We start from the raw sequence: 18,544 nt of genomic DNA, 5'->3' as shown, positions 1-18,544 counted from the left end.
TTTGAGAGAAAACTGCCTTGAACCTTTGCACCTTTTTATTGTGTGTTAATGTAACTGTTCGAATCACACAGCTCATGGCTCACTTCTCCTCAGAGTCCATTCTTTTATTATTACAAATGTGTAGCAAAATTGGAGAAGCACTCTGCCTTGCAGTACATTTTACACTTACATGAACATAGAGTCTGAAGGCTTTTTATTCCTAGAGGTCCCACTTTCTTGTAATTCATTTCATGCTAAATAAAATGAAGGGCTATCCATTTTACCTCTGACTTGGAAACCAACGAACAGCAGAAAGTTCAAAAATGAAATCAAATCTCCACAGAAGTTTAAATGTCTTTTTAATGGAAGAGAAGAACAGTAAAAACAAATAGCTTTTTGCATCCAAATGCAAATGGAGCTAGAGGGACCTTATGTACATGTATCCTTGAAACATTTTAAGTTATTCTGTCAAATATGAGTCCTGTTTTTTCCTTTGTCTCCTTGAGGAAAGTTGTGCCAATATACCAGGGAAATGATTTGTGAATATTCTTGCATATTAAGACAACTCTCCTATTGCTTCTGAATTCTCATTATGTTGGCTTACTCAGAAGTTCAAAGCCTGGTGACTGAGCAAGAACCTTCAGTCTCTAGGTTGTTAAGCAAAGAGAATCCTCCCCCTTCTCTTGCTGCCCTGTATTATGAGGAAGCAGAGTGTTTGCCAACACTTGAAAGCACAGTACCGATGCCTGAGTCCCCAGGGAGATCTTGGAGGCTGAAACCCACCTTCACAGCTAACTGCAGATAAGGCAGGGTGAAATTCGAGTCTCTCTCCCCAGCTGTGCTTTCAGCATCCTGTCTCCAGGTTTGGACACCCACACTCAGAACATGGCAGTCCTCAGTCACAGCCCCTGCACTTACAGGGTTGGACAGACAAACTTGAGTGGGCTGCTTCCTCCCTACATACCCCTGGCTGGAGGGTACAGCCATTTTAAGAGAGCTGATAGATGGGCATGCCACAGCCGCACAACGCTCAGTCCTGTGACATGTCCAATTTCTGCAGCCCTGAGCCTGACCATCCCCATTCAGCACATACATGTAATCCTGCCTTGCGGACATGAAGCAGAGTCTGGCCTCTAACTTCTTAAACATTGTGGTGTTCAGCTTTCAGTCTGTGAATGAATCTGGTTCTCAGTGAACTGAATCTGAGAGCATTAGCTGAACATTGGATCCTCCCTTTCTTAAGCTGCAGAAGGGCTGCAGATCTGCTCTGCAAGTCCTACCCATCCCAAAGCACAGACTGAATTTTAGTGGGATCTTATCCAGCGTTTTTTTGCAAGCATGTGTGTGTATGTTGGCAGGAAATGCAGAAGATCTGCCAAGTGAATTCCTGAGTCCAGTCCTCCCTCTAGCCCCGTTCCATCCCTTCCAGGGTAATGGTCCATGCTGGGAGCTCTTTAGGAATCAAATTTTCACTAGGAGAAATAGGCCACTTCCCACAGCTCCCAGTGTTCCAGTCATAGTGTAGTAGGATCCCTTAGGACCTCCTGTATGGGTCCAGCCATGGCCCTAAAAGAAATGTTGAGTGAGTCTCATGGTAATTACATTTTTTTTTTTTTTTTTTGCCAAAGAGTTCATAGGAAATGTAAATTTTATAAGCTCCATCTCGAACCAAGTCACACTTTAAACTCTCAGCATTGATCTTAGTCTAATACCATACAGTTGTCCATGTTTCAAGACAACCTGTAAAAGGCGACAGGGTTTTTTTCACAGTGGAGCAGGGGTCGGGGGTCATGCCATTCCTTCACGGAAGAGAAATAAGGGGATGTGGCTCCTGGCTCCAGTCAGTTGCTACAAGAACTGAGCATAAAGATTGCTCCTACCAGCATCTTTGTGAGCAAGTTGGTGGGTAAGATTTTTTTTTTTTTTTTTTTTCAGGTGCATTAAATTGCAAACAACAGTCTTGAATGGAAAGTAAATTATTTGTGATAAATTGACAAGTGACTCCACTAGGGAAGTTACCTTCTTCAATGCAGTTGCTTATGTGAGGTGCCAACCAAACCAAAAGAAAGGCAGGAAGGACAACCTGAAAAGAATGAGGTAAACAATTTTCTCAGTGGCTGTGTTTCTGTGTCTGCTGCAAAAGGGACTGTTTAACTCAGCAGTCTGTTAGAATGAAATTCATTTCAGATGAGAGCATTTTTCCACATTTTGGGTTCGTATTTACATTTGTTAAGGTTAATAGACCTGACAACTTCTTCATGTTCTCACCAGGGAGCAGTCACTGACAAACTACGGGAGGGAATGAAACAATATTCTCCAGAGAAAGTAAATCTGTGTATTGCAGGGCTGCTACACATTCCTTCCTAGCAGCAGTCCTCAGTCCCTATTGGTGTAAATCAGTGCAGTGCTTCTGACTTTACCACAGCAATGCTAATTTGTACCACCTGCAGACCTGGCTGCCTATTCTGGCTATCCATCTTTCCCATGTACACGTACTTCCAGTAACAGCAGTGGAGCCTCAGTGTTCCCTAAATCCACTTTGTTCTTTTAGGGTCCTTATTGCTGCTTCTTGGTTTCTCCTAAAGTGTTTCTGGTTTTATTTCTTCTATGCTTGTGAAACAGATCCCCAACTTTAAGTGCTCTATCTTGCCTTTTAGACCCCATCTGCAAAAAGCAATTTTTTAAGAGCACTGGTGAGAAGGAAAGGTCAGTCAAGGGGTGCTCTTGGCTACTTATAAGATAGCATGCCTTTAGAAAAGAAAAGAATACAGTAACACAGAAAATTCATCCAGGAGAGGACTGAATTGTATTTTAAGGGTAATGCATAGCCTTAGGTATTGATAGTATGACTCTGCATTAGTCCTATTGACACTAGGGCTCTCAGGATATCTGACTCAATACTATTCCTTCAGCTTTCTTCCCCTCCCTAGACACCACAGAGGACCACAAAGGCAGACTTTACAGGCTGAAGCAGCCAAGTGAGGTCTAAGAAGTCAGCTCACTTGAGCTGAACTGCAGGAACCCTGCTTTTAACCAAAGATAAATGTGAACTAAAATACAGTAGCTAAATGGAGGAATTTAAGGTAAAATATTTTATTTGCATTTACAACAGTATAAAAAATATGGGCAGGTACTGTGCCTAAGCTGTTGTGTGGTATCTTGCTACTGTGGGAGCAAAACCTGATGACTCTAGAGAGTTATCTCTTGTCTTTTTCTTCCAGACCTCAGTACAAGACGGCACAAACTGAACGCTGGTGACAGTGTTTAAAATCTCTGCGTTTCAGATTAAATTTTGCAAATTCATCCCCAAAGCATGCAAAATGTTTTATTAGGTGGTTTCATTCCTTTGTGCTTTTGCCTTTAATGAAGTCTGGCTCTATCACTGTAGCACTCACCCATGGAAAGATCTTTCACCACAATGCCTTGACATTAGAGGTCGCCATAATAGATGCATTACAAAAGTAGGTGGTAGTTAGAGCCGTGTAAAGGGGTCAAGTTTGCAACCTTGCAGTGAAGAGGGTAAGTCAGCCTTTATTAGCACCTTGTATTAGCCTGTGTGACAGATGACACTGCTCTTTCCATGGGAGTCCCAGCAACAAATGTTTAGCACATGGTCAAGTGCTAATCATACTTGTTTATTTATAGATCAGCCTTCCTCTCACCATGCCTACCTCATTTCTTCACCTCCAGCTCCATACCATGTATCCCTTGGTGCTTTGGAAGCCCAACAGCAGAAATGCCATAGCTTGTTATCATGCACCTTTGTAATTTGTCTTATCTTGTTTGCCATGGGATTTTTTTTTTTTCCATCAAGAAGTTCTAGTGCACATCCTCTGTGTGAAGTCTTAATTTAGTTCTTAGTCAGACAAATCTCATATGGTGACTAATGCAAGAAGAAAGATTGGGTAAAAAGTCAAATGAGGTCTCAAAGATTTGGCTCAGTGATAATGTTAAATATAAATGCAGATAAGAAAGGTAGACTGGGGGGGGGAGGGGAGGGAGGGGAAGACTGCTGGTTTGCATACAACTTTACTTGAAGGATAAATAAATTCAGAACATTTTTAGATATAGCAGAATAGAGTATAATGCTGTATTTGTCCTCAGTTTTTATCATAACTGAGAAGAGTGAAAAATTGCCTCATCTGTAAAGGCTCTGAATATAATGAGCAAGAATGAGCTTCTCTTTGTCAGTCCTAATAGCTTTCCCTCTGAACAGATAGCTGCAGTGGGGGAGATGTCACTTGTTCCAGCAGTTATAGAGTAGTATTAGTTAACCACGAGTTTCTGTCTGCAACTCAGCTGGCTAGTTAGAAATACAGACACTTTAAAGGATATGTCGTGGAGCATTGGTTAAAGATGTATGTATAGCTATAGATGCAGATAAAGAGATGCAATGCATATAAATGAATAAAGAGAAGAGAAGAAGGCTAAAAACAGATGGTTTGTTTCACTGATGCGCACCATCATTTTAAAGCTTTATTTGAACGAAGTTTTGCTCTAAGTAACACCAGATTTGCTTAAAATATAGATACTAATATATTAATACATGCATATAAAATACATAAAATGCATTACTAAATATTCTGATATTATACACCATATATATATTCACTGAGAGGCTAGCTTGAAGTACACAAGTTCATCCTGAGCAGAACTGAAGACGTTATTTTGAGTCCCTAAAACCACCTCTAAACTTCAATAGCAGCAGTACGTGTTCTTACATACCACTAGATGGTGACTTCTGTAATGAGTTATTGACTTTGATGCTAAAGTATATTTCTCTTTTTAACAGAATGAAGCAGAATCATGATATTAAAGTCTGTATTGCTAATAATGTATTTCTAAATATGTTTCCATAAACATTCTGCTGGTCGTAAGAATCTAAGGAAAAGCTATGGAAGGGGAAGGTGAACATGGTCCCTGTCAGATTCTGTTTGGGGCTTTTACTATGTCTGTGCAATTCAAAAGATATATATTTTTTGTTAGTACAGGCTGCAGGATGTCACACACAAACGACTAGGCCACAATTCAGATACTGCCTGAGCCAAAAGAGAACCTAAAGTTTTCTTCAATTATGAATGCTATATTCATCATCATGTGTTAGAAAACAGTAAGCCTTCCCACATCAGGAAATAAATAACTGTGTGTGTTGTGTTTCCACTCAGAGCAACCTCTCATGTTAGCTGTCCACTATTAGAAGGCTACTTCAGAATTGTACTTGGCACCTTTCCCTACATGGCTGCAGTAGCAAGATCAAACAAAAGCAATTTGCTTGGCGGCTGAAGCTCACTCTTCAGTTGGACAGGGATCACTCTTATCAACAACAGGTTGTACCAAAGACCCGCTCACCACTTCCCTCCAGTGACACTTGTTGCTATTAATACCCTTCACCTGGCATAGTGTGAGAAGGCCTTTAGCCGCGGATATGTGGTGAAAGTTTATTGATGGCTATGCACTGAATAAGGAAAATAACATTTCTTTATTTCCTGTTAATGCATTATTCAGATTGGAAGCTACTTAGACTTAAATTTGTCTCTTTTGTTCAGCATATTTTGTGTTTGCATTAAACTTTCTGCAATACTGGGGACCTATCTGTGGTTGTTTAGCACATGCTGCCTATCTATTTTAACAACTAATAATAACAATCCATTGCAATAAGAGATGACTTCCTGTAATTTTCTCCTTATTTAACAGATGGTGACTTATGGTTTTCAAAAGCATCTTGAGAGTGCCTCTTGAACGCATTGGTTCCTGATGATCAGACCCCTATAAGGAGGCTTAGAGTCTGTAATCACAAATCACTTTTGGCCTACACAACTGATTCCCTTTCTGTAAGCATTCAGTGAATAGTTAGTAATGGATGATCCTATAACTGCTAGAGAATTTGTAGTCCAAATATGAAGAGGTATCCCCTTGTTTTACTGTGCTGTCTGTCTGGATGACTCTACCATTACGGGGTGCCTGCTTTTTCCACTATATTAAATTTTATTTTCCTACCAAGCAAACTTCAGTCTGTGAACTGAATTTTGTTTTCTAGGAACATTAGCACAAGCTAATTTGTCTTATGCAGATATTTATAAAAGGCCAAAACAGGTCTTTACTGGATCAAAATGTGTCTGAAGAGCCACTAAGAAATCTGAGAATCCCTCTCCCGGTCTTTACCTACCTCCACCATTGATCCATCTATTAAAACAAGGCTTTGTGCATGGCTGGACTCCAAGCATTTTCTGGGACAGTGTTTATTAATGTCTTGCCAAGCTGAAACATTTCTAAAACAAGATTAGCATCAGTATTTACAAGCAAAGGGTTAGGTCTAGAAATAGCTCAATCAAAAGATGTCAGAGCAGGCAACTGTTCATGGGAAATTATTTGCAAGGGACAAATTCCCCCTCCCCAGTTTTGCTTAGTGTTTCTCCTCCCATCATCAGGTTGACTCGCCAGTTCAAAGCTTAATTGAGGAAAATACATACTTGCTTTCTGGAACACAGATCTGTTTATTTTCTGCTCCTTTCTGCCCGCAAAACTGCCTATTGATTTTTTAACCTGTGTATTTCTCTTCTATTGACTAATGGCTAAGCCTTTAGCTGTGCCAATGCTGTCAAAACAGGGTGTGCTTATGCTGCACTGAAGTGGACATAAAAGGAATTATACTTTTAAAGTATTATTATTTATTGAAATAACTTATGTCTTGCTAAGAAGTGACTGCTCTTGTTATCAACTGTGTGGGGAAGAAGCATGCTGGAAGAGCAGGAGTTTTGGAGGTGCAAAGGAGCTGTGCTAAGCCCATGCTCTATTGGCTGATGTGCCTTCCACTAGATCCTAAATAGAAGCACGATTTTTAATTCTATCCCTTCATCCTGTCAGGATATGGTTTGGGGGAGATGAGGCAGTCCTTTATTTTCTATTCTGTGGAAACAACCAGTGTCTTGGGGTTTTAGATGGGTATATGGTCAAGTCTTGTAAATGCAATATAGTTAATTTGCAGTGTCCTGCTGTGAACCCAGTGACATTGTAACCTGAGCCCACTAATGTGGCCAAAACTGGCTTCAGGCAGAGTGCCTTTTAAGGCAGACCAATCAACAAACCAACCAAAAAAAACACCACCACCAAAAAGACTGCATAGAGAAAAAGTTTGAAGAAAATGGTGGATATTTCTCATTTGTTTTTCAGCAAAAGACTTGGCTAGACCCTAATCTGTATTCTACCTTTTTTTCACTAAAATTTATCAGTCAAATTTTGAACAGCAAAACAAAAAATGCAAGTTAAAAAAATGCTCACATGAAACTATTTTAAAGGACTATAGTATAATCAAGAAATATGTTCTAAATCTGGCTTGCTTTTACCAGCTAAAGTGATTTATTAAAGAAAGATATGCTATGGTAAGTTACATATTCACATGCCTTGTAACTGAGTACCAGCTAACAGAAAATGTACATAGCCTAGACTAGAGCTCATGTGATTTTCTGTTTTCCTTTTGAATAAAGTATCTGGAAACAAAGAATGTGATACATTGCTCCTACTAATGCTGTGCCCTGTCCCTCTGTTTAATTACTGCAATTAATCTTAATCTATCTTTGTTTGGCAACAGCTAGGTTAGGAAGAACTATCTGAATGTTTTTTAATAGAGATAGCTGTTTTGATCACTAAACTCAAAATCTTTTCTTTGAGAGATAAAAATACTCAGTATTTTATTGCAATTCAAATGGATGCTCTGTGGTTCTTCAAAATACAATTGTGTATTACTAAGGGAGTGTGAAAAATATTTGCTACAAAGGAATATTTTTGTAAACAGAAGAAAAATGAAATTCAGTATGTCTAGAACATTTTGCCCTGTTCTGCCTCTAAAAATGTCACAGCTGTGTTTCACATTGTATGAAGCACTCACATAAGCATTTAATTCACTCATTGTAAATCGAGCTACATAAAGATGATGTAATAATTAGTTCTGAAACAGATGGAAGGCCCACTTTAGATAATATACTCACTAAAATAGCATATGCTGGCTTCCTTCAATTCTATATGTTTTATTCTGTAAAGCTGTACTTTTAATCAGAGAACAGCTACAGAAAATAATAGAATAGGCAAGATTTACACAAAATTTTCCAAAATGGAAGCTCTTGAGTTTTGCAGTGCTGCATTTTTATAGGCATTGCTGTAAATTCATAGAACTCCATATACAACTTCTTGGTTGTGATTGTAGAAGAACACAATGAAGCAGTATCAATCTCACATAAACAAGTTTCAATTTTTCCATTGAGCGTCGTCAAGTAGAATTGTACCTCCTGTAGGTTGAAGGACCATAATCTCCTCTGGTCTCACCTAGGCACAGGTCAGCCAAGTGGGGAATCCAGCCAGTCCATGTCTACCTTTGATCATGTAAAGAACAAGACTGTGCATGCATGCAGAGGACTGAGCACACTGTCTGGATAGCACAACTCCAAAGGTAAGACATCTGTTGAGAAGGCCTTCAGCATCTTTGTAAGCAAAAAAGGTTCTTTGGTTTCCTTTCTGATGCTTGCTTTGCCAGGAGCCTAGTTAAACAAAGTTGTCAAATGTTTTCAGCTCCTCTGTCCACAAAGAAGAGCTTGTATCCCAAATGGCATACCTTGGTCAAAACCAAGGCTGAACTTGCTTGGAAGAAAACTGGAGCCTATTGCAGCATTTTGCAGAGCAGGTATTGCCTGGTATCATGTGGCCAGATCTCCTACATTAACAGGTAAACACAGCTTGTGTAAATTTCTATTTAAAATAGCCTTGTTAAGAAAATACCAGGTGGTAGTGACAAAGGCATCAGGTATTGCAAATGCTGCAGAATAAAGTGGTTCATTGTACATTTGCCATTTCTACACGTTTAAGATTTTTTAGGTTTATAGAGACAAATTGGTATTTGTTTGCACTGGCATTATACAGGAATGACTAGAGTGCTCAGACCCTGGGGTCTGAACAATTTTCTTTTCAGAATAAGTGTATGCCTGACCTCTATTCCAAAAGTAATTTAAATAGTAAGTGACCTTCTCGATCTTTTGACCTTCAACATGTCTGTCATGCTGATGACCAGTGGTGCCTCACACAGTTCTTCCTGTTGTGAGATTACTTTTTAATATTCACAAGTTGTGCTACTTACACCCACCACAAAACAACTCACATCAAGACTAGTATTGGGGAAAATTGAAACGGATGCAGGGTTTTGCTTGGAAAATGCATTAATGCCTGCAAAATTGATGTGCTGAGGTCTTCTCAGGAGTGATTTTGCATTGATTGGTTCAGGCAGGTAGAGGTGAAGAAATCCCTCTTTCTACCTTATAGGTATACAATCCTAGTCCCTTCAGCAGCAGTCTCGCTGTTCCAAGGGAGCGCAGTCACTTAGTTCAGATCATTGCTCAGACTCATTATGAACGAGAGCAGACTTGGGAAGTGGTTGTAGCAGTAATACTCCTCAATTTAATCAACACAGAGCCACCCTACTGTGACTGGGCAGCCATAGCTTGCTCTCTGAAGGCCCAGTTCAGCACTAGGAGTACACACTGATGTTTCACCAAATAAACCTCAGTCTGCGCTTGCAAGACATCATCTATGAGGATGCAAGCTGAAATCACACATACACATAAAATGACTCCATGAGTGATTAGTTCAAATTAAAGAATTTTGAAAGCGAGACGTGGTGGTTTTGTTCACTTGAGGAAACATGCAACACCTATTTATTATTATGAACAAACCCCAGCAGACAGTAATTACTATTTTTTTCTCTTATTGCTGTGGCAATCAGGAACACTGCAGAGAGAAACTGTCTTTGGCCTGAAAAGCTTACAAGCTGCAGGTCATCCCAAGCAAATTTTCATATATCCAATATACAGCTCCACAGCATTTCTGCTACTTTTGTGAAGCATGTTTTACAGAAAAAGTATTTTGTGTAAACTTTAAAAAGTGATCCTTTCTATTACTTCTCTTTTTCTTAATCTATTTGTTGTGTTGCTAACTGCAGGCAGTATGTTAATTTAGCACACTGAGGAGTTGCATCCCTTTGTTCAGTTCACAAATTCTTCACCAAGAACATGTTTGTTATTTGGTGCAATTAAACAGCCGATTTTGCAGGAGCATGTTTGAGCTTGGGGTTGTTTGCCAGCAGTTTGTAATAAGCCAAGAAAGAGCAACAACATTTAATCAAATCCATTATGACTGCATTAAGATTACAGTAGAGAAAGGAAATTAAACAAACAAAAGTATTGTAAAAATACAGCTAAGAACAATGAAGATATCTGAACAATGTCGTAAACACTTATTACTACTTACATAAGGACCACTTGTCTGTTTACTCTCAAGCCTTGGACCGAACAGACTTCCCTTTTAAGGCTGCCCTCAGATAAGGTCAGCCTCTGTTAATATGGAATCATATCAAATATAAACTTGTTTGTTTCTCAGAAGCTCTCAGTAATACTGAAACCATTCCTTATGTGGCCAAACTCTTCCTTCAGTCCTGCCAAGAACAAACAACAACAACAAAAATGTAGGTGAGAGGATGAAATTGTAGAGGAATTTATCAACCTTAGGAAAAGCAGTTACTTTTTTCTTTAAAGAAAGAGTTAATATAGATACATTTAAAATTTAAAGGAAAGTAATAATTACTGTAGATACATGATGGAGAACCAGTATTTAAAAAGCGCTAACACAGATACACTGCCAAAGGAGAAAACAGGTATTAAATTAGGTGTAGTCAGTTCTGAACAGAAAACTCGCGTTTCTTCTTGATGTGGAGAGGGAACAGGAGGCAGAAAAAGCAAATACATGCAGATGAACCACCAATAGTGAGGAAGCAAGGCACCAGGCTTCACAGAAGACAAATGGGAATAGGCATGTCAGTCAATTCTCTTTCCTGATTCTCCACTATTTGACATTTGCCATGGGAGAGGGGACAGAGATGGCTGGCAGCACTGGCTGCCTGCCCTGCACATTGCATTGCTGGCTGGCCCACACTCTGGCAGCAGCTTTTTCTTGCCAAAGTGCAAACATGAAGGGCAGTTTTAGCAGTGTGTAAGCTCCTACCAGCCGAAGTGTCCTGGTTACTGAAAAGCATGTTTTCAAGGGAATGGTCTCATGTAGCAAGTGCTATAAAAAGTCTGTCTTTTGCTGCCAGCATCTTTTGATGAAAAATGTAATAGTGCACTTCAGATTATTGGACCATAAAGTTAATTGGACTTTGTTCAACCAGCTACAATGCCATTAAAACCAGTGTATTTCCCTGGGTTGAATTTGTCTAGAATAGAATAATTCACTGTGTTCTCAGAAGGAGGATTATATTTCAGTATTTTGCTAGAGAAGACAGCAGAGACAGAAAAAGGAGAGAGAGAGAAAATATATGGCATGCTGTGCAAATGATATGGTCCTCCTTTCTTCCCTGCATAATTCAGTGCTCACCAGATTTTAGGAGGCAGGCTGCACTCAGTTTGCCTTTCAGAAGCTGATGATTCGGAAATGCCATCTCTCACCCTGCCACAGCTCCAGACGTGGCAAATGATTCAAAGCCTGCAGTTCTGAATTGCTCGAAATCATTATTTTTTCCCCCATATTCCTCCCCTAATCATTTGGCTTTTTAGGGTTAAAGAAAACTTCTTAGCATAGTAACAGTAAAACAGTAACTAGCTGGTGGAGATACAGGTAAATTAAGCTTATTGAAGCTGAAAATACCAGCTCCTCTTCCCAGTACATTTACACTGGAGCCAAGCTGGTGTGCAGGCAGTTGTGGATCTGTCCCACCAGGGCATACCCAGCGTACCAGGGCCATTTTGACCTGCTCTCCACAGGGTTGTCTGCTCTCATGTACACAGTCAGTAAAAATTAGTTGTAGGGGAATTCTTATTCTTCTTAGACACAGCCCTCTTGATCACAGACAGCATTTCCACCGCCTTCTGGGAATTAACTCAGTGCCTTTGAAAATTAAGTCACAGGGAAGGCTGCTGGTTTTGCAACAGTTTTCAAGATTTGAAATGTGCTTCAGGCTTCATAGAAACAAAGCCACAGTGCTTTTATTCAAACATAGGGAATGAATGGTGTGACAGCGTCCCTTTTTTCAGGGCAAAACCTGAGGAGCTCGGCTAAGAATAGGGATAGGGAGTACATGGCAGGAGGACTTGGGGGGAAAGCTCTGCGAGAGGGAGGGAGGGTGCTCGGAGGTCTCACAGGTCAGCAGATGGCCCACTGTGTAGATGCAGGACTTCTGACCTGCCACCCAAAGGGACAGGGTGAGCACAGCCCAGGGCTGTGCCATTTTCTTCCTCTGTGTGGTCAGGACACAGGCAGCAGCATACCCCACGTTGCTGGCCACACTGTATGGCTGGTACCTGGTAGAGAGGCTGATGGAGTCCCTCTCTGGAGACACCCAGCACAAAAGGCTGCAGAAGAATATACATGAGGTAAAGAAATTATGACAAATGGGACATGGGGAGCTGGGGCATCTGCTCATGCACTAGCCCATACTGCTGTGCTCTGTGACTCCTTTACTGTGCGTTCAGATATTTGTTGTGTTCTTGAGGACGTATAAATTTGATTAAAAGTAGTAAGATAAAGCCTGCCATATGGGATCAGACTGCTGAGACATTTGCACCAGTATCTATCTGCTCTGGAAAATAAGGTGCACAAAATCCAGTAAGAGGCATGTAAGGGAAAAAATCCTTCCTAGCTCCTCTCATAAAGATTCTGCTATGCTTAAAGCTTAGCTGCTTTTAGAGACTATTCAGAAATGATTTTTTTTGGTGTGTGTACAGAATTTCTTGTAGCATTAAAAGAGTAACTAATTAATGAAGAATATTTATGATGGGAATTAATGTGTGTGTGTATGTTTGTACATTTTTATGGATATGAACATAAGCATCCTCCTACACATATTTAGCTCAACATAGATATACACATATTAAATATAGTGCAACATGCTCAGATTCTCCCATAGCTTACTCTAAAGATCTCTATCTGCTCCTGTGTTGGTATGCCTTCTCTATCCTCCAGTCTCATATTGTTTCAATAAAAGCCCCAAATCCAGAGGAAGATAGTAACACTGCACAAACATTTGAAATGTGAAAAGAAGAGAAAAATAGTTTTTCTTACCCAAAACTGTGAGGGATAAAATGAAGGCTGATCAGCTCTATGTAAAGAAGCAGAGATTCAGGTCAGGTATAAACTTTTCTGTGTTAAAGCTGATCAGGCTGTGGAATAAACCACCTGAAAAGATCACTGAGACACATCAAAGGAGGGATTGAGGAGCTGGAGGCTGTGGAAATCACAGTGGCATTAGGATGCAGCTAAAGATCCCCCAGTAAGGCTGGGTCAGCCACCCAACCCTGTCACCTGCACCTTGGGGTCAGTTTTTATTTCATACTCAATTTAATGTGACTTGAGGCTGATCTGCATGTAACTAAAGCTTGCTGTGCAGCTTTTAAAGCAAAGTCTCAGGTTTTTAGCTAGGCTTATCCAACAGCAAGAGGAATGTTTCTGCCCTGCTCCCTTGGCTGTGCAGACCCAGTACCTCCCCTTTTCTGCAGGAACGAGGATGGACAGGATGGCAGTACACACTGGATTTAGGGTGCAGTTCAGGAACCATGGCAGAATTTGAGACTCACAGTCACATCAGAGAGCATTTTAGAAAAGGAACAAACAAACAAACAAAACCACTTGGAGTTTACCTGTTATGAGAATGCACATGAGCAGAGTGTAACATCTCATGCTGGGAAATACACTCCAACAAGTTAGAACCAGGTATTGGGCAGGGTGGAAGGAGAGGGCTGTGTTTGGGCATGGCCAGCATCACCCCACCACACCATGAACAAGCTGGAAATGGGCCCTCCATCACAACTGCTCCACTGACAGTGTTCCATCCTCACTGTCCCATCCTGCTGCCTGTCCTGGGAAGGCTTTGAAAGCAAGCGTAGCCATGGAGGGGGTGTCTGCAAGCACCCTAACGTCAGGGTGTCTGGCTCTCACAGCATCATAGACAGCCACATTACTCATTGCTGGTGCTTGCCTGAGCAATTCCATAGGAGTCCATAGTATATGCATAATTAAAACTTTATTTGTCTCCATGAATAATGGAAAAATTCTTTACCACTATCAGCTGGTCACTTGCCAAAAGTAGCTGTATGTGCGGTGAATGTTGCAGAAGTAGTAGTTAATAGTAGAGGCACAGAAGAAAGGACTACTTAGAACATGAAAAATGGAGCTGATTGTTTGAGGACAGGTGGCCATGAAGTTTTTCCAAAGTATTTTCCCAAGTACTGTAAACACTTCAGACAGAAGGTCTTAGAAACCCTCCTGTTTTTCAAATTGATTAAGCATTTTACTACAGGCAAACAGAAAATCAAGCCTTGCAGGCTGAGTACATCTGACATGGAGGTTTGTAATAAAGACAATGGATTCCTACCCTCTATGCCAGATTGCTTCAGGCACCTTTGGGAGAGATGGCACTGATGTATAAATAGTCGGTAAAGAGGGTGTAGAGGATGGTAGTCTGCAGTTTGTGGTTATCACGTTATGTGCGTTGCTGGCTGCTGTCCTTCTCAGGAATGTGGTAGTATTAATGTAGCTGGTCTCTTAGGCTGGGCACTCAGAACTGTAATGCTGGAGAGATTTTTTTATGTTTGGCTTGTATTGCATTTGTACTGATATTCATCATTATAGCAAAAGAAGAAATTGCTGGCAAGAAAATGATGTGAAAGAAGGCTCCAAATGGGTTTCTGAGAAGGAGTCTGTGCTAAAAACAAAAACCTATTTATGTACGTACATAGTGTGAGGATTATCACCCCGGGAACGTATTATATAAAGCAGTTAAACGTGTGTAACACACTGCTCCACACTTCTACGTGCCACTGTGGGAATTAGCTTCCTTTCCCCTGTAAACTCCTCACTGTGCTGGAGAGAGAGGATCTGGAAGGCAGCTCCAGGCACTAAATGAGTTGCACAACAGCCATCACCTCCATCCTGCTGGGCTGCAGGGCTTTCTACTTTCAGCTTTTTCACTCTTGTAAGGAAACACATTTAAGCCCAAAGAAGATTGACTTGCCACAGACAATCACTGCATCACCTGGACATAGCTGTGTTCCTATTTATTCTACCCTGTCTTAGGGGGAATATCTCTTGCTAGTGAAGAGCAGGGTGAGTCTGTCATTAATTTTGCTTACTAAAATCATGTACCGGTCTCCTACTATAGAAATAAACAAACAATCAATCATAAGGAAAACAAAACAAAACAAAAAAAGCATAATTTATGTATGTCTTGTCAGGTCATACTAACTATAGGCTGTTGACTTCTGCTCAGACTCAGAAAAAGTAATGTGCATAAATATTCAAATGAAACATCCATGCAGCATCTTGTATGCTTCTATGGTTAAAAGGCTGTTTTTTTAAAAACTGAAGGAAGCATACATTCTGACTGTGAATAAGAAGCAGAGCAATACAATGTGATTCTAGCTGAGAATCCAGCTAAGAAGCCCCAGTCAAAGCATTACCTGAATGAAACACCTCATATAATATGCTTGAGAACACTTTCAGCACCTGTAGCTGCAGATCTGTGCCTGCCAAGTTTGCCTTTGTTTGAAGTGTAATTGAATTGCTCCCACCTTCCTAGAAATAGATTTGCAGGGCCAATAAATTACAGGGACCAGCAGGTAATTAGAGAGCTAAATGCTGTCGTTTGCAATTGTATTTATTTAACCTACAATCTCGTGCTTACAGCTGACTGGGCATCAGAAAGGAGGAAGTGGAATCACAGGCTGTTCAAAACCATTGGGTCCATGGTGCCTGACTAGATCTGGATTGATGTAATGTATTTTCCCTTACAATTCTTACAGCTGTGCTTTGTATCAGCTCCCATTCTCAACTGCAAGTGTCTGAATCACTCTCCACTGTCTGCTACTAGGTGAACCATCCTATTCTCCAGTCAAAACACCCATTTTTGCTCCCTGTGATTTAAAAAATTTCTCAGCCCATAATATTCTGCCCTAGAAAGTGAGCTTTATTAGGAAGCCACTGGTCCTGGAGCTTGGATACTTCATGTACAAATACATTTATAGTAAAGGTTAGACACTTGCATCAACTACTTTTCTAGCCTGGGGTGCTGGGTGCAGTAGCTAAAGAGCAGTCTTATTTTTTAAAAAAATATTACATTGCTTTTAGCTTATCTACATTTTGTTGGGTGTAATGTTACTGGCATTTCATGACATCAGGGTTACCTTTATTCTGACTACAGTACAGAAATACCCATCAGCTACAACATGATTTAAGCTCTTTGTGATGGATATGCTTAAGGCAGACCTTTAGAAAAAGCAGATTTAACTGCAGTCAAAATAGTAAACTTTTTCCAGGTCTTTGGTCTAGAATTGCTTACTCTCTCCATTTCTTTCTTCCCCTTCCCAGTCACTTAGCTCAGTCAGAAAAGCTACTTTATATATGAGATAATCAAAAGCATTTTATGTCATATTTTAGTGAGTCCTTTGTTGACCTGAAAGAAAGCAACATAATAGGTAGAGCACCTCTTCTGCTGTAAACTAGATGACAAAAAAATAGCTTTTCCTTTGTGAAGCTGTGTTTCTTAGAGTCACCTAACAGACAGAAGAATAAAAAAAAATTAAATAGAAAAAAGAAAAGAGCCAAAATGTGAGTTTCTGTCTCTTTTCTGTGCCTTTGGGGGGGGGAGGGAACAACACATTTTTTGACTAAAACGTAATATCTGGTTCAGTAAAAAATGTGGATGTTGGATCAGTTATCAACACACTTTGATTCAAACCAACACTTTGAACTATATCTAGAAGACAGTTGAAGACCTGCTAAATCTGATGAGCTGAACATTTCTGTGCTCTAACTTCTAAACCTAACTTCTTTTTATCTGTACACCAGTGACAGCTTAATCAAGCAAAAAACTGCAAAAGATTCAGAAAAGGCTTACTGTAGAGGACTTGCAGCCTGTTTCTTCTTGCTTCACAGATTACAGGTCATCTGAGAACCAAGGAGGTCTGTGGAGATGAAGCAGAGAAAGTTGGTAATAATGTGTCACCACGCATGAAAGAACAGCAGTTTGTTTTGCTGCCATACAGAATCCAACACAGACTACAGAAGCATTTCCTCCTCTGGAATTCACCAAGGCTTTCAAAAAAAGAAAAAAAAAAAATCAGAGGAAACTACTGAACTAGATAAAACATGTAGCAGTCAAACAAAGCGTGGCTTAGGCTGAGATGGCAGCAGAATTAAGATGCTGACATGGTTTCATTTAGAATGAAACAGGTTTAAAATAAGCATTTGCCTAGAGTGAAGTTTGAAAGTGAGGCTGAGGAAGAGCACCTCAAATTAGCTGAAGATGGGACTAGAAGGATATTTGCACACTGCCAGAGTCAGGTCAGGTAGCTGAAACTGGAATGAAATGCTAGGAAATGTTGACTAATGCAGTAATAGAGACTCAGGCCTGTGTAAGACTTTGTGTTAGGGATTTTAGGAGACTTTAGCCAGAGGGAACACAGTATGTTGACAAAGAGAATTGGGAAACAATCTAGATTTCCAGAAGACATAATGCACAGAGGGTCGTTGTAAAGAGAAAAGACAGCAAAATATTAGGCAATGTAAACAAACAACAATTATGCATCAAGGGAAAGGCATGTGCCTTTTGCTGTGACTGAGGGCAAGTCACTCACTGAGTGATATATCCTAAAATATAAGTATGCTAAATACAGAAGGTATATAAAACAGATAGAAACAGAAGAACAGTGTAAAGTAAGGAAAATGGTTTTCTAAGGAAGAATTCTGTGAGGTAAATTAGTGCTTAGAAAACACTATTTATTGATATTAGACTAGTTCAAATATTCAGTCATGTCTTTTTAAAAAGAGACGATTTAGAATAGAGATACTTATTACCCTGTAAGAGTAGTTAATGTCAAGGAGACCATTTCTTTATCTAAGAAAGGTTTATTTTGATGTGGAGTTTAACCTGAGGAAAACCACACTCGTGGCTGGAAATAGAAAAGAGAAAGTTTTAGGTTAGACATCAAGAGGAGTATTGAGCTTGGTGTACGACACCAACTTGCCAAACAGTTCCTTGCAAAATGTGGAAATATGTTACAAATAATTCAAAGGATAGAACACCTTGAGAGGTAATACCACCGAATATATCTGCCTGCTTGTGCCTATCCAGGTATGGAGACAGAAGACACCAGGTGGTTCTTCCCATCCCTCAGCCTGCAGTCTGGTACCAGCAAACACAGGTAAGAGGGAAGTAGCCACTTCCTGCTATACTGGGTGTCAGGTTAACTGGGATGAACTTACATTCATGAAGATCTCACATGTTAACTTCAGTGAGGGTCTTTTCACCAGTGTTAGGAAGAGTCACTGCTCACTTCACTTTTCAGCCTTAAGAAGCTGCTGCCCAGATACTAAATTGCAGCACATCAGCTTTATAAGGAAAATAACTGGGTCTTAGTTTTAGGTTATTTTATATTGACTGAATAACATAGGGAATATATTGACAGAAAGAGTAAGAAAATGGCTTGTGAACCCTGAAGGGGTAAGTGAATCATATTACCCCACTTTATGAGTCGGC

At 40.1% G+C, this 18,544-nt stretch overlaps 1 long non-coding RNA gene across 1 annotated transcript; it reads right to left on the bottom strand.

Annotated features, from left to right (window-relative positions):
* Positions 1–321: 321 nt before the first annotated feature.
* Positions 322–16,572, bottom strand: LOC137852560 (uncharacterized). The gene is made up of 3 exons (XR_011093929.1): positions 11,392–16,572; positions 10,270–10,453; positions 322–8,683 (listed from the first exon to the last, which is right to left on the bottom strand). It is a non-coding gene; the product is annotated as an uncharacterized lncRNA (long non-coding RNA).
* Between the last annotated feature and the right edge of the window lie 1,972 nt (positions 16,573–18,544).

Source organism: Anas acuta, chromosome 2 (genome assembly GCF_963932015.1).
Source record: "Anas acuta chromosome 2, bAnaAcu1.1, whole genome shotgun sequence".
NCBI lineage: Eukaryota > Metazoa > Chordata > Aves > Anseriformes > Anatidae > Anas > Anas acuta.
This window is presented reverse-complemented; position numbering and strand designations above follow the sequence as displayed.